Source organism: Schistocerca piceifrons, unplaced genomic scaffold, assembly GCF_021461385.2.
Source record: "Schistocerca piceifrons isolate TAMUIC-IGC-003096 unplaced genomic scaffold, iqSchPice1.1 HiC_scaffold_1069, whole genome shotgun sequence".
NCBI classification, from domain to species: Eukaryota; Metazoa; Arthropoda; class Insecta; order Orthoptera; family Acrididae; genus Schistocerca; species Schistocerca piceifrons.
Window position 1 is genome coordinate 54819 of NW_025726873.1, and position 12363 is coordinate 67181.

General features: G+C 53.2%; 34 non-coding genes across 34 annotated transcripts; 8 read left to right on the forward strand and 26 right to left on the reverse strand.

The window, feature by feature from the left end:
• Window positions 1-28: 28 nt before the first annotated feature.
• Trnad-guc lies at window positions 29-100 on the reverse strand. Its single transcript has one exon. It is a non-coding gene; the product is annotated as a tRNA-Asp (tRNA).
• A 107-nt stretch (window positions 101-207) lies between these two features.
• Trnai-uau lies at window positions 208-299 on the reverse strand. The gene is given in 2 exon segments: window positions 208-243; window positions 262-299. It is a non-coding gene; the product is annotated as a tRNA-Ile (tRNA).
• Window positions 300-677: 378 nt separating this feature from the next.
• Window positions 678-750, forward strand: Trnar-acg. The gene has a single exon. It is a non-coding gene; the product is annotated as a tRNA-Arg (tRNA).
• Window positions 751-1354: 604 nt separating this feature from the next.
• Window positions 1355-1426, reverse strand: Trnad-guc. The gene has a single exon. It is a non-coding gene; the product is annotated as a tRNA-Asp (tRNA).
• Window positions 1427-1533: 107 nt separating this feature from the next.
• On the reverse strand, window positions 1534-1605 carry Trnad-guc. Its single transcript has one exon. It is a non-coding gene; the product is annotated as a tRNA-Asp (tRNA).
• Window positions 1606-1712: 107 nt separating this feature from the next.
• Trnai-uau lies at window positions 1713-1804 on the reverse strand. The gene is given in 2 exon segments: window positions 1713-1748; window positions 1767-1804. It is a non-coding gene; the product is annotated as a tRNA-Ile (tRNA).
• Window positions 1805-2182: 378 nt separating this feature from the next.
• Window positions 2183-2255, forward strand: Trnar-acg. The gene has a single exon. It is a non-coding gene; the product is annotated as a tRNA-Arg (tRNA).
• Window positions 2256-2859: 604 nt separating this feature from the next.
• Window positions 2860-2931, reverse strand: Trnad-guc. The gene has a single exon. It is a non-coding gene; the product is annotated as a tRNA-Asp (tRNA).
• Window positions 2932-3038: 107 nt separating this feature from the next.
• On the reverse strand, window positions 3039-3110 carry Trnad-guc. The gene has a single exon. It is a non-coding gene; the product is annotated as a tRNA-Asp (tRNA).
• Window positions 3111-3217: 107 nt separating this feature from the next.
• Window positions 3218-3309, reverse strand: Trnai-uau. Its single transcript is given in 2 exon segments — window positions 3218-3253; window positions 3272-3309. It is a non-coding gene; the product is annotated as a tRNA-Ile (tRNA).
• A 378-nt stretch (window positions 3310-3687) lies between these two features.
• On the forward strand, window positions 3688-3760 carry Trnar-acg. Its single transcript has one exon. It is a non-coding gene; the product is annotated as a tRNA-Arg (tRNA).
• Window positions 3761-4364: 604 nt separating this feature from the next.
• On the reverse strand, window positions 4365-4436 carry Trnad-guc. The gene has a single exon. It is a non-coding gene; the product is annotated as a tRNA-Asp (tRNA).
• A 107-nt stretch (window positions 4437-4543) lies between these two features.
• On the reverse strand, window positions 4544-4615 carry Trnad-guc. Its single transcript has one exon. It is a non-coding gene; the product is annotated as a tRNA-Asp (tRNA).
• A 107-nt stretch (window positions 4616-4722) lies between these two features.
• On the reverse strand, window positions 4723-4814 carry Trnai-uau. The gene is given in 2 exon segments: window positions 4723-4758; window positions 4777-4814. It is a non-coding gene; the product is annotated as a tRNA-Ile (tRNA).
• Window positions 4815-5192: 378 nt separating this feature from the next.
• Trnar-acg lies at window positions 5193-5265 on the forward strand. Its single transcript has one exon. It is a non-coding gene; the product is annotated as a tRNA-Arg (tRNA).
• Window positions 5266-5869: 604 nt separating this feature from the next.
• Window positions 5870-5941, reverse strand: Trnad-guc. Its single transcript has one exon. It is a non-coding gene; the product is annotated as a tRNA-Asp (tRNA).
• Window positions 5942-6048: 107 nt separating this feature from the next.
• On the reverse strand, window positions 6049-6120 carry Trnad-guc. Its single transcript has one exon. It is a non-coding gene; the product is annotated as a tRNA-Asp (tRNA).
• Window positions 6121-6227: 107 nt separating this feature from the next.
• On the reverse strand, window positions 6228-6319 carry Trnai-uau. Its single transcript is given in 2 exon segments — window positions 6228-6263; window positions 6282-6319. It is a non-coding gene; the product is annotated as a tRNA-Ile (tRNA).
• Window positions 6320-6697: 378 nt separating this feature from the next.
• Window positions 6698-6770, forward strand: Trnar-acg. The gene has a single exon. It is a non-coding gene; the product is annotated as a tRNA-Arg (tRNA).
• Window positions 6771-7373: 603 nt separating this feature from the next.
• On the reverse strand, window positions 7374-7445 carry Trnad-guc. Its single transcript has one exon. It is a non-coding gene; the product is annotated as a tRNA-Asp (tRNA).
• Window positions 7446-7552: 107 nt separating this feature from the next.
• Window positions 7553-7624, reverse strand: Trnad-guc. Its single transcript has one exon. It is a non-coding gene; the product is annotated as a tRNA-Asp (tRNA).
• Window positions 7625-7731: 107 nt separating this feature from the next.
• Window positions 7732-7823, reverse strand: Trnai-uau. The gene is given in 2 exon segments: window positions 7732-7767; window positions 7786-7823. It is a non-coding gene; the product is annotated as a tRNA-Ile (tRNA).
• A 378-nt stretch (window positions 7824-8201) lies between these two features.
• Trnar-acg lies at window positions 8202-8274 on the forward strand. Its single transcript has one exon. It is a non-coding gene; the product is annotated as a tRNA-Arg (tRNA).
• Window positions 8275-8878: 604 nt separating this feature from the next.
• On the reverse strand, window positions 8879-8950 carry Trnad-guc. Its single transcript has one exon. It is a non-coding gene; the product is annotated as a tRNA-Asp (tRNA).
• A 107-nt stretch (window positions 8951-9057) lies between these two features.
• On the reverse strand, window positions 9058-9129 carry Trnad-guc. Its single transcript has one exon. It is a non-coding gene; the product is annotated as a tRNA-Asp (tRNA).
• A 107-nt stretch (window positions 9130-9236) lies between these two features.
• On the reverse strand, window positions 9237-9328 carry Trnai-uau. The gene is given in 2 exon segments: window positions 9237-9272; window positions 9291-9328. It is a non-coding gene; the product is annotated as a tRNA-Ile (tRNA).
• Window positions 9329-9706: 378 nt separating this feature from the next.
• Trnar-acg lies at window positions 9707-9779 on the forward strand. The gene has a single exon. It is a non-coding gene; the product is annotated as a tRNA-Arg (tRNA).
• A 604-nt stretch (window positions 9780-10383) lies between these two features.
• On the reverse strand, window positions 10384-10455 carry Trnad-guc. The gene has a single exon. It is a non-coding gene; the product is annotated as a tRNA-Asp (tRNA).
• A 107-nt stretch (window positions 10456-10562) lies between these two features.
• On the reverse strand, window positions 10563-10634 carry Trnad-guc. The gene has a single exon. It is a non-coding gene; the product is annotated as a tRNA-Asp (tRNA).
• A 107-nt stretch (window positions 10635-10741) lies between these two features.
• Window positions 10742-10833, reverse strand: Trnai-uau. The gene is given in 2 exon segments: window positions 10742-10777; window positions 10796-10833. It is a non-coding gene; the product is annotated as a tRNA-Ile (tRNA).
• Window positions 10834-11211: 378 nt separating this feature from the next.
• On the forward strand, window positions 11212-11284 carry Trnar-acg. Its single transcript has one exon. It is a non-coding gene; the product is annotated as a tRNA-Arg (tRNA).
• Window positions 11285-11888: 604 nt separating this feature from the next.
• On the reverse strand, window positions 11889-11960 carry Trnad-guc. The gene has a single exon. It is a non-coding gene; the product is annotated as a tRNA-Asp (tRNA).
• A 107-nt stretch (window positions 11961-12067) lies between these two features.
• Trnad-guc lies at window positions 12068-12139 on the reverse strand. The gene has a single exon. It is a non-coding gene; the product is annotated as a tRNA-Asp (tRNA).
• A 107-nt stretch (window positions 12140-12246) lies between these two features.
• On the reverse strand, window positions 12247-12338 carry Trnai-uau. The gene is given in 2 exon segments: window positions 12247-12282; window positions 12301-12338. It is a non-coding gene; the product is annotated as a tRNA-Ile (tRNA).
• Window positions 12339-12363: the final 25 nt, after the last annotated feature.

The window sequence follows — 12363 nt, forward strand, 5'->3', positions numbered from 1 at the left end:
TAGAGCAGCAATTAAAAATCGGATGTGCCTCCCCGGCGGGGAATCGAACCCCGGTCTCCCGCGTGACAGGCGGGGATACTGACCACTATACTACCGAGGAAGACGCAGCTAGCGTCTCGAATGCACAATTATGTTACTCAAATAGCTGATACATCTCAAACCTAGCCTCCTGTTGCTGTCAGAGACAGCTGCTAAGAAATAAAAGTATGCCCCAGGTGAGGCTCGAACTCACAACCCCGGCATTGCTCACGGCTACTGCCTTATAAGTACCGTGCGCTAACCAATTGCGCCACTGGGGCTACAACAGAGTGCTTTCAGTTAACGGTATTCACTTTGCTGCAATCCAGTGGTGGCCACAGAAACATACGATCGCCACCTGATGCCATACTGCGACTTTGGCACCTGACTACCAATGCTTCGTGCTATTCTTGTTTCATATGCTACGCTTACATGCACATCAACCGGCTCTCGTCGTCGAGAAAACGTGGGAAAACGCGCGCCTTGCCTTCTGCTACCTGTCGAACAGCGAGAGCAGATGCGTGGCAAGCTCTAAGCTCTGCAGGCGCACTGCGGCCACGCAGCTGCACGAAAGGTACCTTCCTTGGGAGCTTGCTCAGCCATGGAGAACACGTTTCTTAGCGAATTGCACTTGTCTCGTAGAAAGAAATGCTGCCACTGGCCCTGTGGCGCAACGGATAACGCGTCTGACTACGGATCAGAAGATTCCAGGTTCGAATCCTGGCAGGGTCGGCGTTTTGTTAGTTGCCGACGCGTAGCTGGGCAGTGGATTTCGTATGTCGCCGCACCGTGGAGTGCTTTGTTGCTCCTGTGCATCTCGCAGCTGCATGTCGAGTCGATCGTGGTAAATATCGCTGCCTGCAAGCGTCAGCGTAGCGTCAGTCGAGCAAAGTCGAGACAAGTCAAGCTGAGAGCTGTAGGAGATGATACGCAATTAAATACAGGCGTGTGAAAGCGACGCAGACAACACTTTCCAAGTGTCCCACGTCACGTGGCGAAGAGCCGGCGCAACCCCAGGCAGCAGAGTGGCGCAGTGGAAGCGTGCTGGGCCCATAACCCAGAGGTCCGTGGATCGAAACCACGCTCTGCTAAAATTATTTCTTTTGCGGACTGTGCCGAGCTCGATTATTACGCCCACAGCGTCGGCTGGGGTGCTTTGATACAGCGTTAACAGCATACCCCGCAGTTCTGAAATGTGAAGAATGCGAGAACCACTTCCTAAGTTGTAGCATTTTTTAAGATTTTGCGCCAACTACACTCCACGATCGCAAAGTTAATGCTCTTACGACCCACATACGCGCAACACTCGAACAGGGTTGTGAGATAAAAATCGCATCTCCCCGGCGGGGAATCGAACCCCGGTCTCCCGCGTGACAGGCGGGGATACTAACCACTATACTACCGAGGATGCGCTGTAGACAGGTGCCTGTGTGCGAGAGATATGGTGCTAGTAGCCGCAAACGACCTACACTAAGTTCGGCGAGTGATAGAGCAGCAATTAAAAATCGGATGTGCCTCCCCGGCGGGGAATCGAACCCCGGTCTCCCGCGTGACAGGCGGGGATACTGACCACTATACTACCGAGGAAGACGCAGCTAGCGTCTCGAATGCACAATTATGTTACTCAAATAGCTGATACATCTCAAACCTAGCCTCCTGTTGCTGTCAGAGACAGCTGCTAAGAAATAAAAGTATGCCCCAGGTGAGGCTCGAACTCACAACCCCGGCATTGCTCACGGCTACTGCCTTATAAGTACCGTGCGCTAACCAATTGCGCCACTGGGGCTACAACAGAGTGCTTTCAGTTAGCGGTATTCACTTTGCTGCAATCCAGTGGTGGCCACAGAAACATACGATCGCCACCTGATGCCATACTGCGACTTTGGCACCTGACTACCAATGCTTCGTGCTATTCTTGTTTCATATGCTACGCTTACATGCACATCAACCGGCTCTCGTCGTCGAGAAAACGTGGGAAAACGCGCGCCTTGCCTTCTGCTACCTGTCGAACAGCGAGAGCAGATGCGTGGCAAGCTCTAAGCTCTGCAGGCGCACTGCGGCCACGCAGCTGCACGAAAGGTACCTTCCTTGGGAGCTTGCTCAGCCATGGAGAACACGTTTCTTAGCGAATTGCACTTGTCTCGTAGAAAGAAATGCTGCCACTGGCCCTGTGGCGCAACGGATAACGCGTCTGACTACGGATCAGAAGATTCCAGGTTCGAATCCTGGCAGGGTCGGCGTTTTGTTAGTTGCCGACGCGTAGCTGGGCAGTGGATTTCGTATGTCGCCGCACCGTGGAGTGCTTTGTTGCTCCTGTGCATCTCGCAGCTGCATGTCGAGTCGATCGTGGTAAATATCGCTGCCTGCAAGCGTCAGCGTAGCGTCAGTCGAGCAAAGTCGAGACAAGTCAAGCTGAGAGCTGTAGGAGATGATACGCAATTAAATACAGGCGTGTGAAAGCGACGCAGACAACACTTTCCAAGTGTCCCACGTCACGTGGCGAAGAGCCGGCGCAACCCCAGGCAGCAGAGTGGCGCAGTGGAAGCGTGCTGGGCCCATAACCCAGAGGTCCGTGGATCGAAACCACGCTCTGCTAAAATTATTTCTTTTGCGGACTGTGCCGAGCTCGATTATTACGCCCACAGCGTCGGCTGGGGTGCTTTGATACAGCGTTAACAGCATACCCCGCAGTTCTGAAATGTGAAGAATGCGAGAACCACTTCCTAAGTTGTAGCATTTTTTAAGATTTTGCGCCAACTACACTCCACGATCGCAAAGTTAATGCTCTTACGACCCACATACGCGCAACACTCGAACAGGGTTGTGAGATAAAAATCGCATCTCCCCGGCGGGGAATCGAACCCCGGTCTCCCGCGTGACAGGCGGGGATACTAACCACTATACTACCGAGGATGCGCTGTAGACAGGTGCCTGTGTGCGAGAGATATGGTGCTAGTAGCCGCAAACGACCTACACTAAGTTCGGCGAGTGATAGAGCAGCAATTAAAAATCGGATGTGCCTCCCCGGCGGGGAATCGAACCCCGGTCTCCCGCGTGACAGGCGGGGATACTGACCACTATACTACCGAGGAAGACGCAGCTAGCGTCTCGAATGCACAATTATGTTACTCAAATAGCTGATACATCTCAAACCTAGCCTCCTGTTGCTGTCAGAGACAGCTGCTAAGAAATAAAAGTATGCCCCAGGTGAGGCTCGAACTCACAACCCCGGCATTGCTCACGGCTACTGCCTTATAAGTACCGTGCGCTAACCAATTGCGCCACTGGGGCTACAACAGAGTGCTTTCAGTTAGCGGTATTCACTTTGCTGCAATCCAGTGGTGGCCACAGAAACATACGATCGCCACCTGATGCCATACTGCGACTTTGGCACCTGACTACCAATGCTTCGTGCTATTCTTGTTTCATATGCTACGCTTACATGCACATCAACCGGCTCTCGTCGTCGAGAAAACGTGGGAAAACGCGCGCCTTGCCTTCTGCTACCTGTCGAACAGCGAGAGCAGATGCGTGGCAAGCTCTAAGCTCTGCAGGCGCACTGCGGCCACGCAGCTGCACGAAAGGTACCTTCCTTGGGAGCTTGCTCAGCCATGGAGAACACGTTTCTTAGCGAATTGCACTTGTCTCGTAGAAAGAAATGCTGCCACTGGCCCTGTGGCGCAACGGATAACGCGTCTGACTACGGATCAGAAGATTCCAGGTTCGAATCCTGGCAGGGTCGGCGTTTTGTTAGTTGCCGACGCGTAGCTGGGCAGTGGATTTCGTATGTCGCCGCACCGTGGAGTGCTTTGTTGCTCCTGTGCATCTCGCAGCTGCATGTCGAGTCGATCGTGGTAAATATCGCTGCCTGCAAGCGTCAGCGTAGCGTCAGTCGAGCAAAGTCGAGACAAGTCAAGCTGAGAGCTGTAGGAGATGATACGCAATTAAATACAGGCGTGTGAAAGCGACGCAGACAACACTTTCCAAGTGTCCCACGTCACGTGGCGAAGAGCCGGCGCAACCCCAGGCAGCAGAGTGGCGCAGTGGAAGCGTGCTGGGCCCATAACCCAGAGGTCCGTGGATCGAAACCACGCTCTGCTAAAATTATTTCTTTTGCGGACTGTGCCGAGCTCGATTATTACGCCCACAGCGTCGGCTGGGGTGCTTTGATACAGCGTTAACAGCATACCCCGCAGTTCTGAAATGTGAAGAATGCGAGAACCACTTCCTAAGTTGTAGCATTTTTTAAGATTTTGCGCCAACTACACTCCACGATCGCAAAGTTAATGCTCTTACGACCCACATACGCGCAACACTCGAACAGGGTTGTGAGATAAAAATCGCATCTCCCCGGCGGGGAATCGAACCCCGGTCTCCCGCGTGACAGGCGGGGATACTAACCACTATACTACCGAGGATGCGCTGTAGACAGGTGCCTGTGTGCGAGAGATATGGTGCTAGTAGCCGCAAACGACCTACACTAAGTTCGGCGAGTGATAGAGCAGCAATTAAAAATCGGATGTGCCTCCCCGGCGGGGAATCGAACCCCGGTCTCCCGCGTGACAGGCGGGGATACTGACCACTATACTACCGAGGAAGACGCAGCTAGCGTCTCGAATGCACAATTATGTTACTCAAATAGCTGATACATCTCAAACCTAGCCTCCTGTTGCTGTCAGAGACAGCTGCTAAGAAATAAAAGTATGCCCCAGGTGAGGCTCGAACTCACAACCCCGGCATTGCTCACGGCTACTGCCTTATAAGTACCGTGCGCTAACCAATTGCGCCACTGGGGCTACAACAGAGTGCTTTCAGTTAGCGGTATTCACTTTGCTGCAATCCAGTGGTGGCCACAGAAACATACGATCGCCACCTGATGCCATACTGCGACTTTGGCACCTGACTACCAATGCTTCGTGCTATTCTTGTTTCATATGCTACGCTTACATGCACATCAACCGGCTCTCGTCGTCGAGAAAACGTGGGAAAACGCGCGCCTTGCCTTCTGCTACCTGTCGAACAGCGAGAGCAGATGCGTGGCAAGCTCTAAGCTCTGCAGGCGCACTGCGGCCACGCAGCTGCACGAAAGGTACCTTCCTTGGGAGCTTGCTCAGCCATGGAGAACACGTTTCTTAGCGAATTGCACTTGTCTCGTAGAAAGAAATGCTGCCACTGGCCCTGTGGCGCAACGGATAACGCGTCTGACTACGGATCAGAAGATTCCAGGTTCGAATCCTGGCAGGGTCGGCGTTTTGTTAGTTGCCGACGCGTAGCTGGGCAGTGGATTTCGTATGTCGCCGCACCGTGGAGTGCTTTGTTGCTCCTGTGCATCTCGCAGCTGCATGTCGAGTCGATCGTGGTAAATATCGCTGCCTGCAAGCGTCAGCGTAGCGTCAGTCGAGCAAAGTCGAGACAAGTCAAGCTGAGAGCTGTAGGAGATGATACGCAATTAAATACAGGCGTGTGAAAGCGACGCAGACAACACTTTCCAAGTGTCCCACGTCACGTGGCGAAGAGCCGGCGCAACCCCAGGCAGCAGAGTGGCGCAGTGGAAGCGTGCTGGGCCCATAACCCAGAGGTCCGTGGATCGAAACCACGCTCTGCTAAAATTATTTCTTTTGCGGACTGTGCCGAGCTCGATTATTACGCCCACAGCGTCGGCTGGGGTGCTTTGATACAGCGTTAACAGCATACCCCGCAGTTCTGAAATGTGAAGAATGCGAGAACCACTTCCTAAGTTGTAGCATTTTTTAAGATTTTGCGCCAACTACACTCCACGATCGCAAAGTTAATGCTCTTACGACCCACATACGCGCAACACTCGAACAGGGTTGTGAGATAAAAATCGCATCTCCCCGGCGGGGAATCGAACCCCGGTCTCCCGCGTGACAGGCGGGGATACTAACCACTATACTACCGAGGATGCGCTGTAGACAGGTGCCTGTGTGCGAGAGATATGGTGCTAGTAGCCGCAAACGACCTACACTAAGTTCGGCGAGTGATAGAGCAGCAATTAAAAATCGGATGTGCCTCCCCGGCGGGGAATCGAACCCCGGTCTCCCGCGTGACAGGCGGGGATACTGACCACTATACTACCGAGGAAGACGCAGCTAGCGTCTCGAATGCACAATTATGTTACTCAAATAGCTGATACATCTCAAACCTAGCCTCCTGTTGCTGTCAGAGACAGCTGCTAAGAAATAAAAGTATGCCCCAGGTGAGGCTCGAACTCACAACCCCGGCATTGCTCACGGCTACTGCCTTATAAGTACCGTGCGCTAACCAATTGCGCCACTGGGGCTACAACAGAGTGCTTTCAGTTAGCGGTATTCACTTTGCTGCAATCCAGTGGTGGCCACAGAAACATACGATCGCCACCTGATGCCATACTGCGACTTTGGCACCTGACTACCAATGCTTCGTGCTATTCTTGTTTCATATGCTACGCTTACATGCACATCAACCGGCTCTCGTCGTCGAGAAAACGTGGGAAAACGCGCGCCTTGCCTTCTGCTACCTGTCGAACAGCGAGAGCAGATGCGTGGCAAGCTCTAAGCTCTGCAGGCGCACTGCGGCCACGCAGCTGCACGAAAGGTACCTTCCTTGGGAGCTTGCTCAGCCATGGAGAACACGTTTCTTAGCGAATTGCACTTGTCTCGTAGAAAGAAATGCTGCCACTGGCCCTGTGGCGCAACGGATAACGCGTCTGACTACGGATCAGAAGATTCCAGGTTCGAATCCTGGCAGGGTCGGCGTTTTGTTAGTTGCCGACGCGTAGCTGGGCAGTGGATTTCGTATGTCGCCGCACCGTGGAGTGCTTTGTTGCTCCTGTGCATCTCGCAGCTGATGTCGAGTCGATCGTGGTAAATATCGCTGCCTGCAAGCGTCAGCGTAGCGTCAGTCGAGCAAAGTCGAGACAAGTCAAGCTGAGAGCTGTAGGAGATGATACGCAATTAAATACAGGCGTGTGAAAGCGACGCAGACAACACTTTCCAAGTGTCCCACGTCACGTGGCGAAGAGCCGGCGCAACCCCAGGCAGCAGAGTGGCGCAGTGGAAGCGTGCTGGGCCCATAACCCAGAGGTCCGTGGATCGAAACCACGCTCTGCTAAAATTATTTCTTTTGCGGACTGTGCCGAGCTCGATTATTACGCCCACAGCGTCGGCTGGGGTGCTTTGATACAGCGTTAACAGCATACCCCGCAGTTCTGAAATGTGAAGAATGCGAGAACCACTTCCTAAGTTGTAGCATTTTTTAAGATTTTGCGCCAACTACACTCCACGATCGCAAAGTTAATGCTCTTACGACCCACATACGCGCAACACTCGAACAGGGTTGTGAGATAAAAATCGCATCTCCCCGGCGGGGAATCGAACCCCGGTCTCCCGCGTGACAGGCGGGGATACTAACCACTATACTACCGAGGATGCGCTGTAGACAGGTGCCTGTGTGCGAGAGATATGGTGCTAGTAGCCGCAAACGACCTACACTAAGTTCGGCGAGTGATAGAGCAGCAATTAAAAATCGGATGTGCCTCCCCGGCGGGGAATCGAACCCCGGTGTCCCGCGTGACAGGCGGGGATACTAACCACTATACTACCGAGGAAGACGCAGCTAGCGTCTCGAATGCACAATTATGTTACTCAAATAGCTGATACATCTCAAACCTAGCCTCCTGTTGCTGTCAGAGACAGCTGCTAAGAAATAAAAGTATGCCCCAGGTGAGGCTCGAACTCACAACCCCGGCATTGCTCACGGCTACTGCCTTATAAGTACCGTGCGCTAACCAATTGCGCCACTGGGGCTACAACAGAGTGCTCTCAGTTAGCGGTATTCACTTTGCTGCAATCCAGTGGTGGCCACAGAAACATACGATCGCCACCTGATGCCATACTGCGACTTTGGCACCTGACTACCAATGCTTCGTGCTATTCTTGTTTCATATGCTACGCTTACATGCACATCAACCGGCTCTCGTCGTCGAGAAAACGTGGGAAAACGCGCGCCTTGCCTTCTGCTACCTGTCGAACAGCGAGAGCAGATGCGTGGCAAGCTCTAAGCTCTGCAGGCGCACTGCGGCCACGCAGCTGCACGAAAGGTACCTTCCTTGGGAGCTTGCTCAGCCATGGAGAACACGTTTCTTAGCGAATTGCACTTGTCTCGTAGAAAGAAATGCTGCCACTGGCCCTGTGGCGCAACGGATAACGCGTCTGACTACGGATCAGAAGATTCCAGGTTCGAATCCTGGCAGGGTCGGCGTTTTGTTAGTTGCCGACGCGTAGCTGGGCAGTGGATTTCGTATGTCGCCGCACCGTGGAGTGCTTTGTTGCTCCTGTGCATCTCGCAGCTGCATGTCGAGTCGATCGTGGTAAATATCGCTGCCTGCAAGCGTCAGCGTAGCGTCAGTCGAGCAAAGTCGAGACAAGTCAAGCTGAGAGCTGTAGGAGATGATACGCAATTAAATACAGGCGTGTGAAAGCGACGCAGACAACACTTTCCAAGTGTCCCACGTCACGTGGCGAAGAGCCGGCGCAACCCCAGGCAGCAGAGTGGCGCAGTGGAAGCGTGCTGGGCCCATAACCCAGAGGTCCGTGGATCGAAACCACGCTCTGCTAAAATTATTTCTTTTGCGGACTGTGCCGAGCTCGATTATTACGCCCACAGCGTCGGCTGGGGTGCTTTGATACAGCGTTAACAGCATACCCCGCAGTTCTGAAATGTGAAGAATGCGAGAACCACTTCCTAAGTTGTAGCATTTTTTAAGATTTTGCGCCAACTACACTCCACGATCGCAAAGTTAATGCTCTTACGACCCACATACGCGCAACACTCGAACAGGGTTGTGAGATAAAAATCGCATCTCCCCGGCGGGGAATCGAACCCCGGTCTCCCGCGTGACAGGCGGGGATACTAACCACTATACTACCGAGGATGCGCTGTAGATAGGTGCCTGTGTGCGAGAGATATGGTGCTAGTAGCCGCAAACGACCTACACTAAGTTCGGCGAGTGATAGAGCAGCAATTAAAAATCGGATGTGCCTCCCCGGCGGGGAATCGAACCCCGGTCTCCCGCGTGACAGGCGGGGATACTGACCACTATACTACCGAGGAAGACGCAGCTAGCGTCTCGAATGCACAATTATGTTACTCAAATAGCTGATACATCTCAAACCTAGCCTCCTGTTGCTGTCAGAGACAGCTGCTAAGAAATAAAAGTATGCCCCAGGTGAGGCTCGAACTCACAACCCCGGCATTGCTCACGGCTACTGCCTTATAAGTACCGTGCGCTAACCAATTGCGCCACTGGGGCTACAACAGAGTGCTTTCAGTTAGCGGTATTCACTTTGCTGCAATCCAGTGGTGGCCACAGAAACATACGATCGCCACCTGATGCCATACTGCGACTTTGGCACCTGACTACCAATGCTTCGTGCTATTCTTGTTTCATATGCTACGCTTACATGCACATCAACCGGCTCTCGTCGTCGAGAAAACGTGGGAAAACGCGCGCCTTGCCTTCTGCTACCTGTCGAACAGCGAGAGCAGATGCGTGGCAAGCTCTAAGCTCTGCAGGCGCACTGCGGCCACGCAGCTGCACGAAAGGTACCTTCCTTGGGAGCTTGCTCAGCCATGGAGAACACGTTTCTTAGCGAATTGCACTTGTCTCGTAGAAAGAAATGCTGCCACTGGCCCTGTGGCGCAACGGATAACGCGTCTGACTACGGATCAGAAGATTCCAGGTTCGAATCCTGGCAGGGTCGGCGTTTTGTTAGTTGCCGACGCGTAGCTGGGCAGTGGATTTCGTATGTCGCCGCACCGTGGAGTGCTTTGTTGCTCCTGTGCATCTCGCAGCTGCATGTCGAGTCGATCGTGGTAAATATCGCTGCCTGCAAGCGTCAGCGTAGCGTCAGTCGAGCAAAGTCGAGACAAGTCAAGCTGAGAGCTGTAGGAGATGATACGCAATTAAATACAGGCGTGTGAAAGCGACGCAGACAACACTTTCCAAGTGTCCCACGTCACGTGGCGAAGAGCCGGCGCAACCCCAGGCAGCAGAGTGGCGCAGTGGAAGCGTGCTGGGCCCATAACCCAGAGGTCCGTGGATCGAAACCACGCTCTGCTAAAATTATTTCTTTTGCGGACTGTGCCGAGCTCGATTATTACGCCCACAGCGTCGGCTGGGGTGCTTTGATACAGCGTTAACAGCATACCCCGCAGTTCTGAAATGTGAAGAATGCGAGAACCACTTCCTAAGTTGTAGCATTTTTTAAGATTTTGCGCCAACTACACTCCACGATCGCAAAGTTAATGCTCTTACGACCCACATACGCGCAACACTCGAACAGGGTTGTGAGATAAAAATCGCATCTCCCCGGCGGGGAATCGAACCCCGGTCTCCCGCGTGACAGGCGGGGATACTAACCACTATACTACCGAGGATGCGCTGTAGACAGGTGCCTGTGTGCGAGAGATATGGTGCTAGTAGCCGCAAACGACCTACACTAAGTTCGGCGAGTGATAGAGCAGCAATTAAAAATCGGATGTGCCTCCCCGGCGGGGAATCGAACCCCGGTCTCCCGCGTGACAGGCGGGGATACTAACCACTATACTACCGAGGAAGACGCAGCTAGCGTCTCGAATGCACAATTATGTTACTCAAATAGCTGATACATCTCAAACCTAGCCTCCTGTTGCTGTCAGAGACAGCTGCTAAGAAATAAAAGTATGCCCCAGGTGAGGCTCGAACTCACAACCCCGGCATTGCTCACGGCTACTGCCTTATAAGTACCGTGCGCTAACCAATTGCGCCACTGGGGCTACAACAGAGTGCTCTCAGTTAGCGGTATTCACTTTGCTGCAATCCAGTGGTGGCCACAGAAACATACGATCGCCACCTGATGCCATACTGCGACTTTGGCACCTGACTACCAATGCTTCGTGCTATTCTTGTTTCATATGCTACGCTTACATGCACATCAACCGGCTCTCGTCGTCGAGAAAACGTGGGAAAACGCGCGCCTTGCCTTCTGCTACCTGTCGAACAGCGAGAGCAGATGCGTGGCAAGCTCTAAGCTCTGCAGGCGCACTGCGGCCACGCAGCTGCACGAAAGGTACCTTCCTTGGGAGCTTGCTCAGCCATGGAGAACACGTTTCTTAGCGAATTGCACTTGTCTCGTAGAAAGAAATGCTGCCACTGGCCCTGTGGCGCAACGGATAACGCGTCTGACTACGGATCAGAAGATTCCAGGTTCGAATCCTGGCAGGGTCGGCGTTTTGTTAGTTGCCGACGCGTAGCTGGGCAGTGGATTTCGTATGTCGCCGCACCGTGGAGTGCTTTGTTGCTCCTGTGCATCTCGCAGCTGCATGTCGAGTCGATCGTGGTAAATATCGCTGCCTGCAAGCGTCAGCGTAGCGTCAGTCGAGCAAAGTCGAGACAAGTCAAGCTGAGAGCTGTAGGAGATGATACGCAATTAAATACAGGCGTGTGAAAGCGACGCAGACAACACTTTCCAAGTGTCCCACGTCACGTGGCGAAGAGCCGGCGCAACCCCAGGCAGCAGAGTGGCGCAGTGGAAGCGTGCTGGGCCCATAACCCAGAGGTCCGTGGATCGAAACCACGCTCTGCTAAAATTATTTCTTTTGCGGACTGTGCCGAGCTCGATTATTACGCCCACAGCGTCGGCTGGGGTGCTTTGATACAGCGTTAACAGCATACCCCGCAGTTCTGAAATGTGAAGAATGCGAGAACCACTTCCTAAGTTGTAGCATTTTTTAAGATTTTGCGCCAACTACACTCCACGATCGCAAAGTTAATGCTCTTACGACCCACATACGCGCAACACTCGAACAGGGTTGTGAGATAAAAATCGCATCTCCCCGGCGGGGAATCGAACCCCGGTCTCCCGCGTGACAGGCGGGGATACTAACCACTATACTACCGAGGATGCGCTGTAGACAGGTGCCTGTGTGCGAGAGATATGGTGCTAGTAGCCGCAAACGACCTACACTAAGTTCGGCGAGTGATAGAGCAGCAATTAAAAATCGGATGTGCCTCCCCGGCGGGGAATCGAACCCCGGTCTCCCGCGTGACAGGCGGGGATACTAACCACTATACTACCGAGGAAGACGCAGCTAGCGTCTCGAATGCACAATTATGTTACTCAAATAGCTGATACATCTCAAACCTAGCCTCCTGTTGCTGTCAGAGACAGCTGCTAAGAAATAAAAGTATGCCCCAGGTGAGGCTCGAACTCACAACCCCGGCATTGCTCACGGCTACTGCCTTATAAGTACCGTGCGCTAACCAATTGCGCCACTGGGGCTACAACAGAGTGCTCTCAGTTAGCG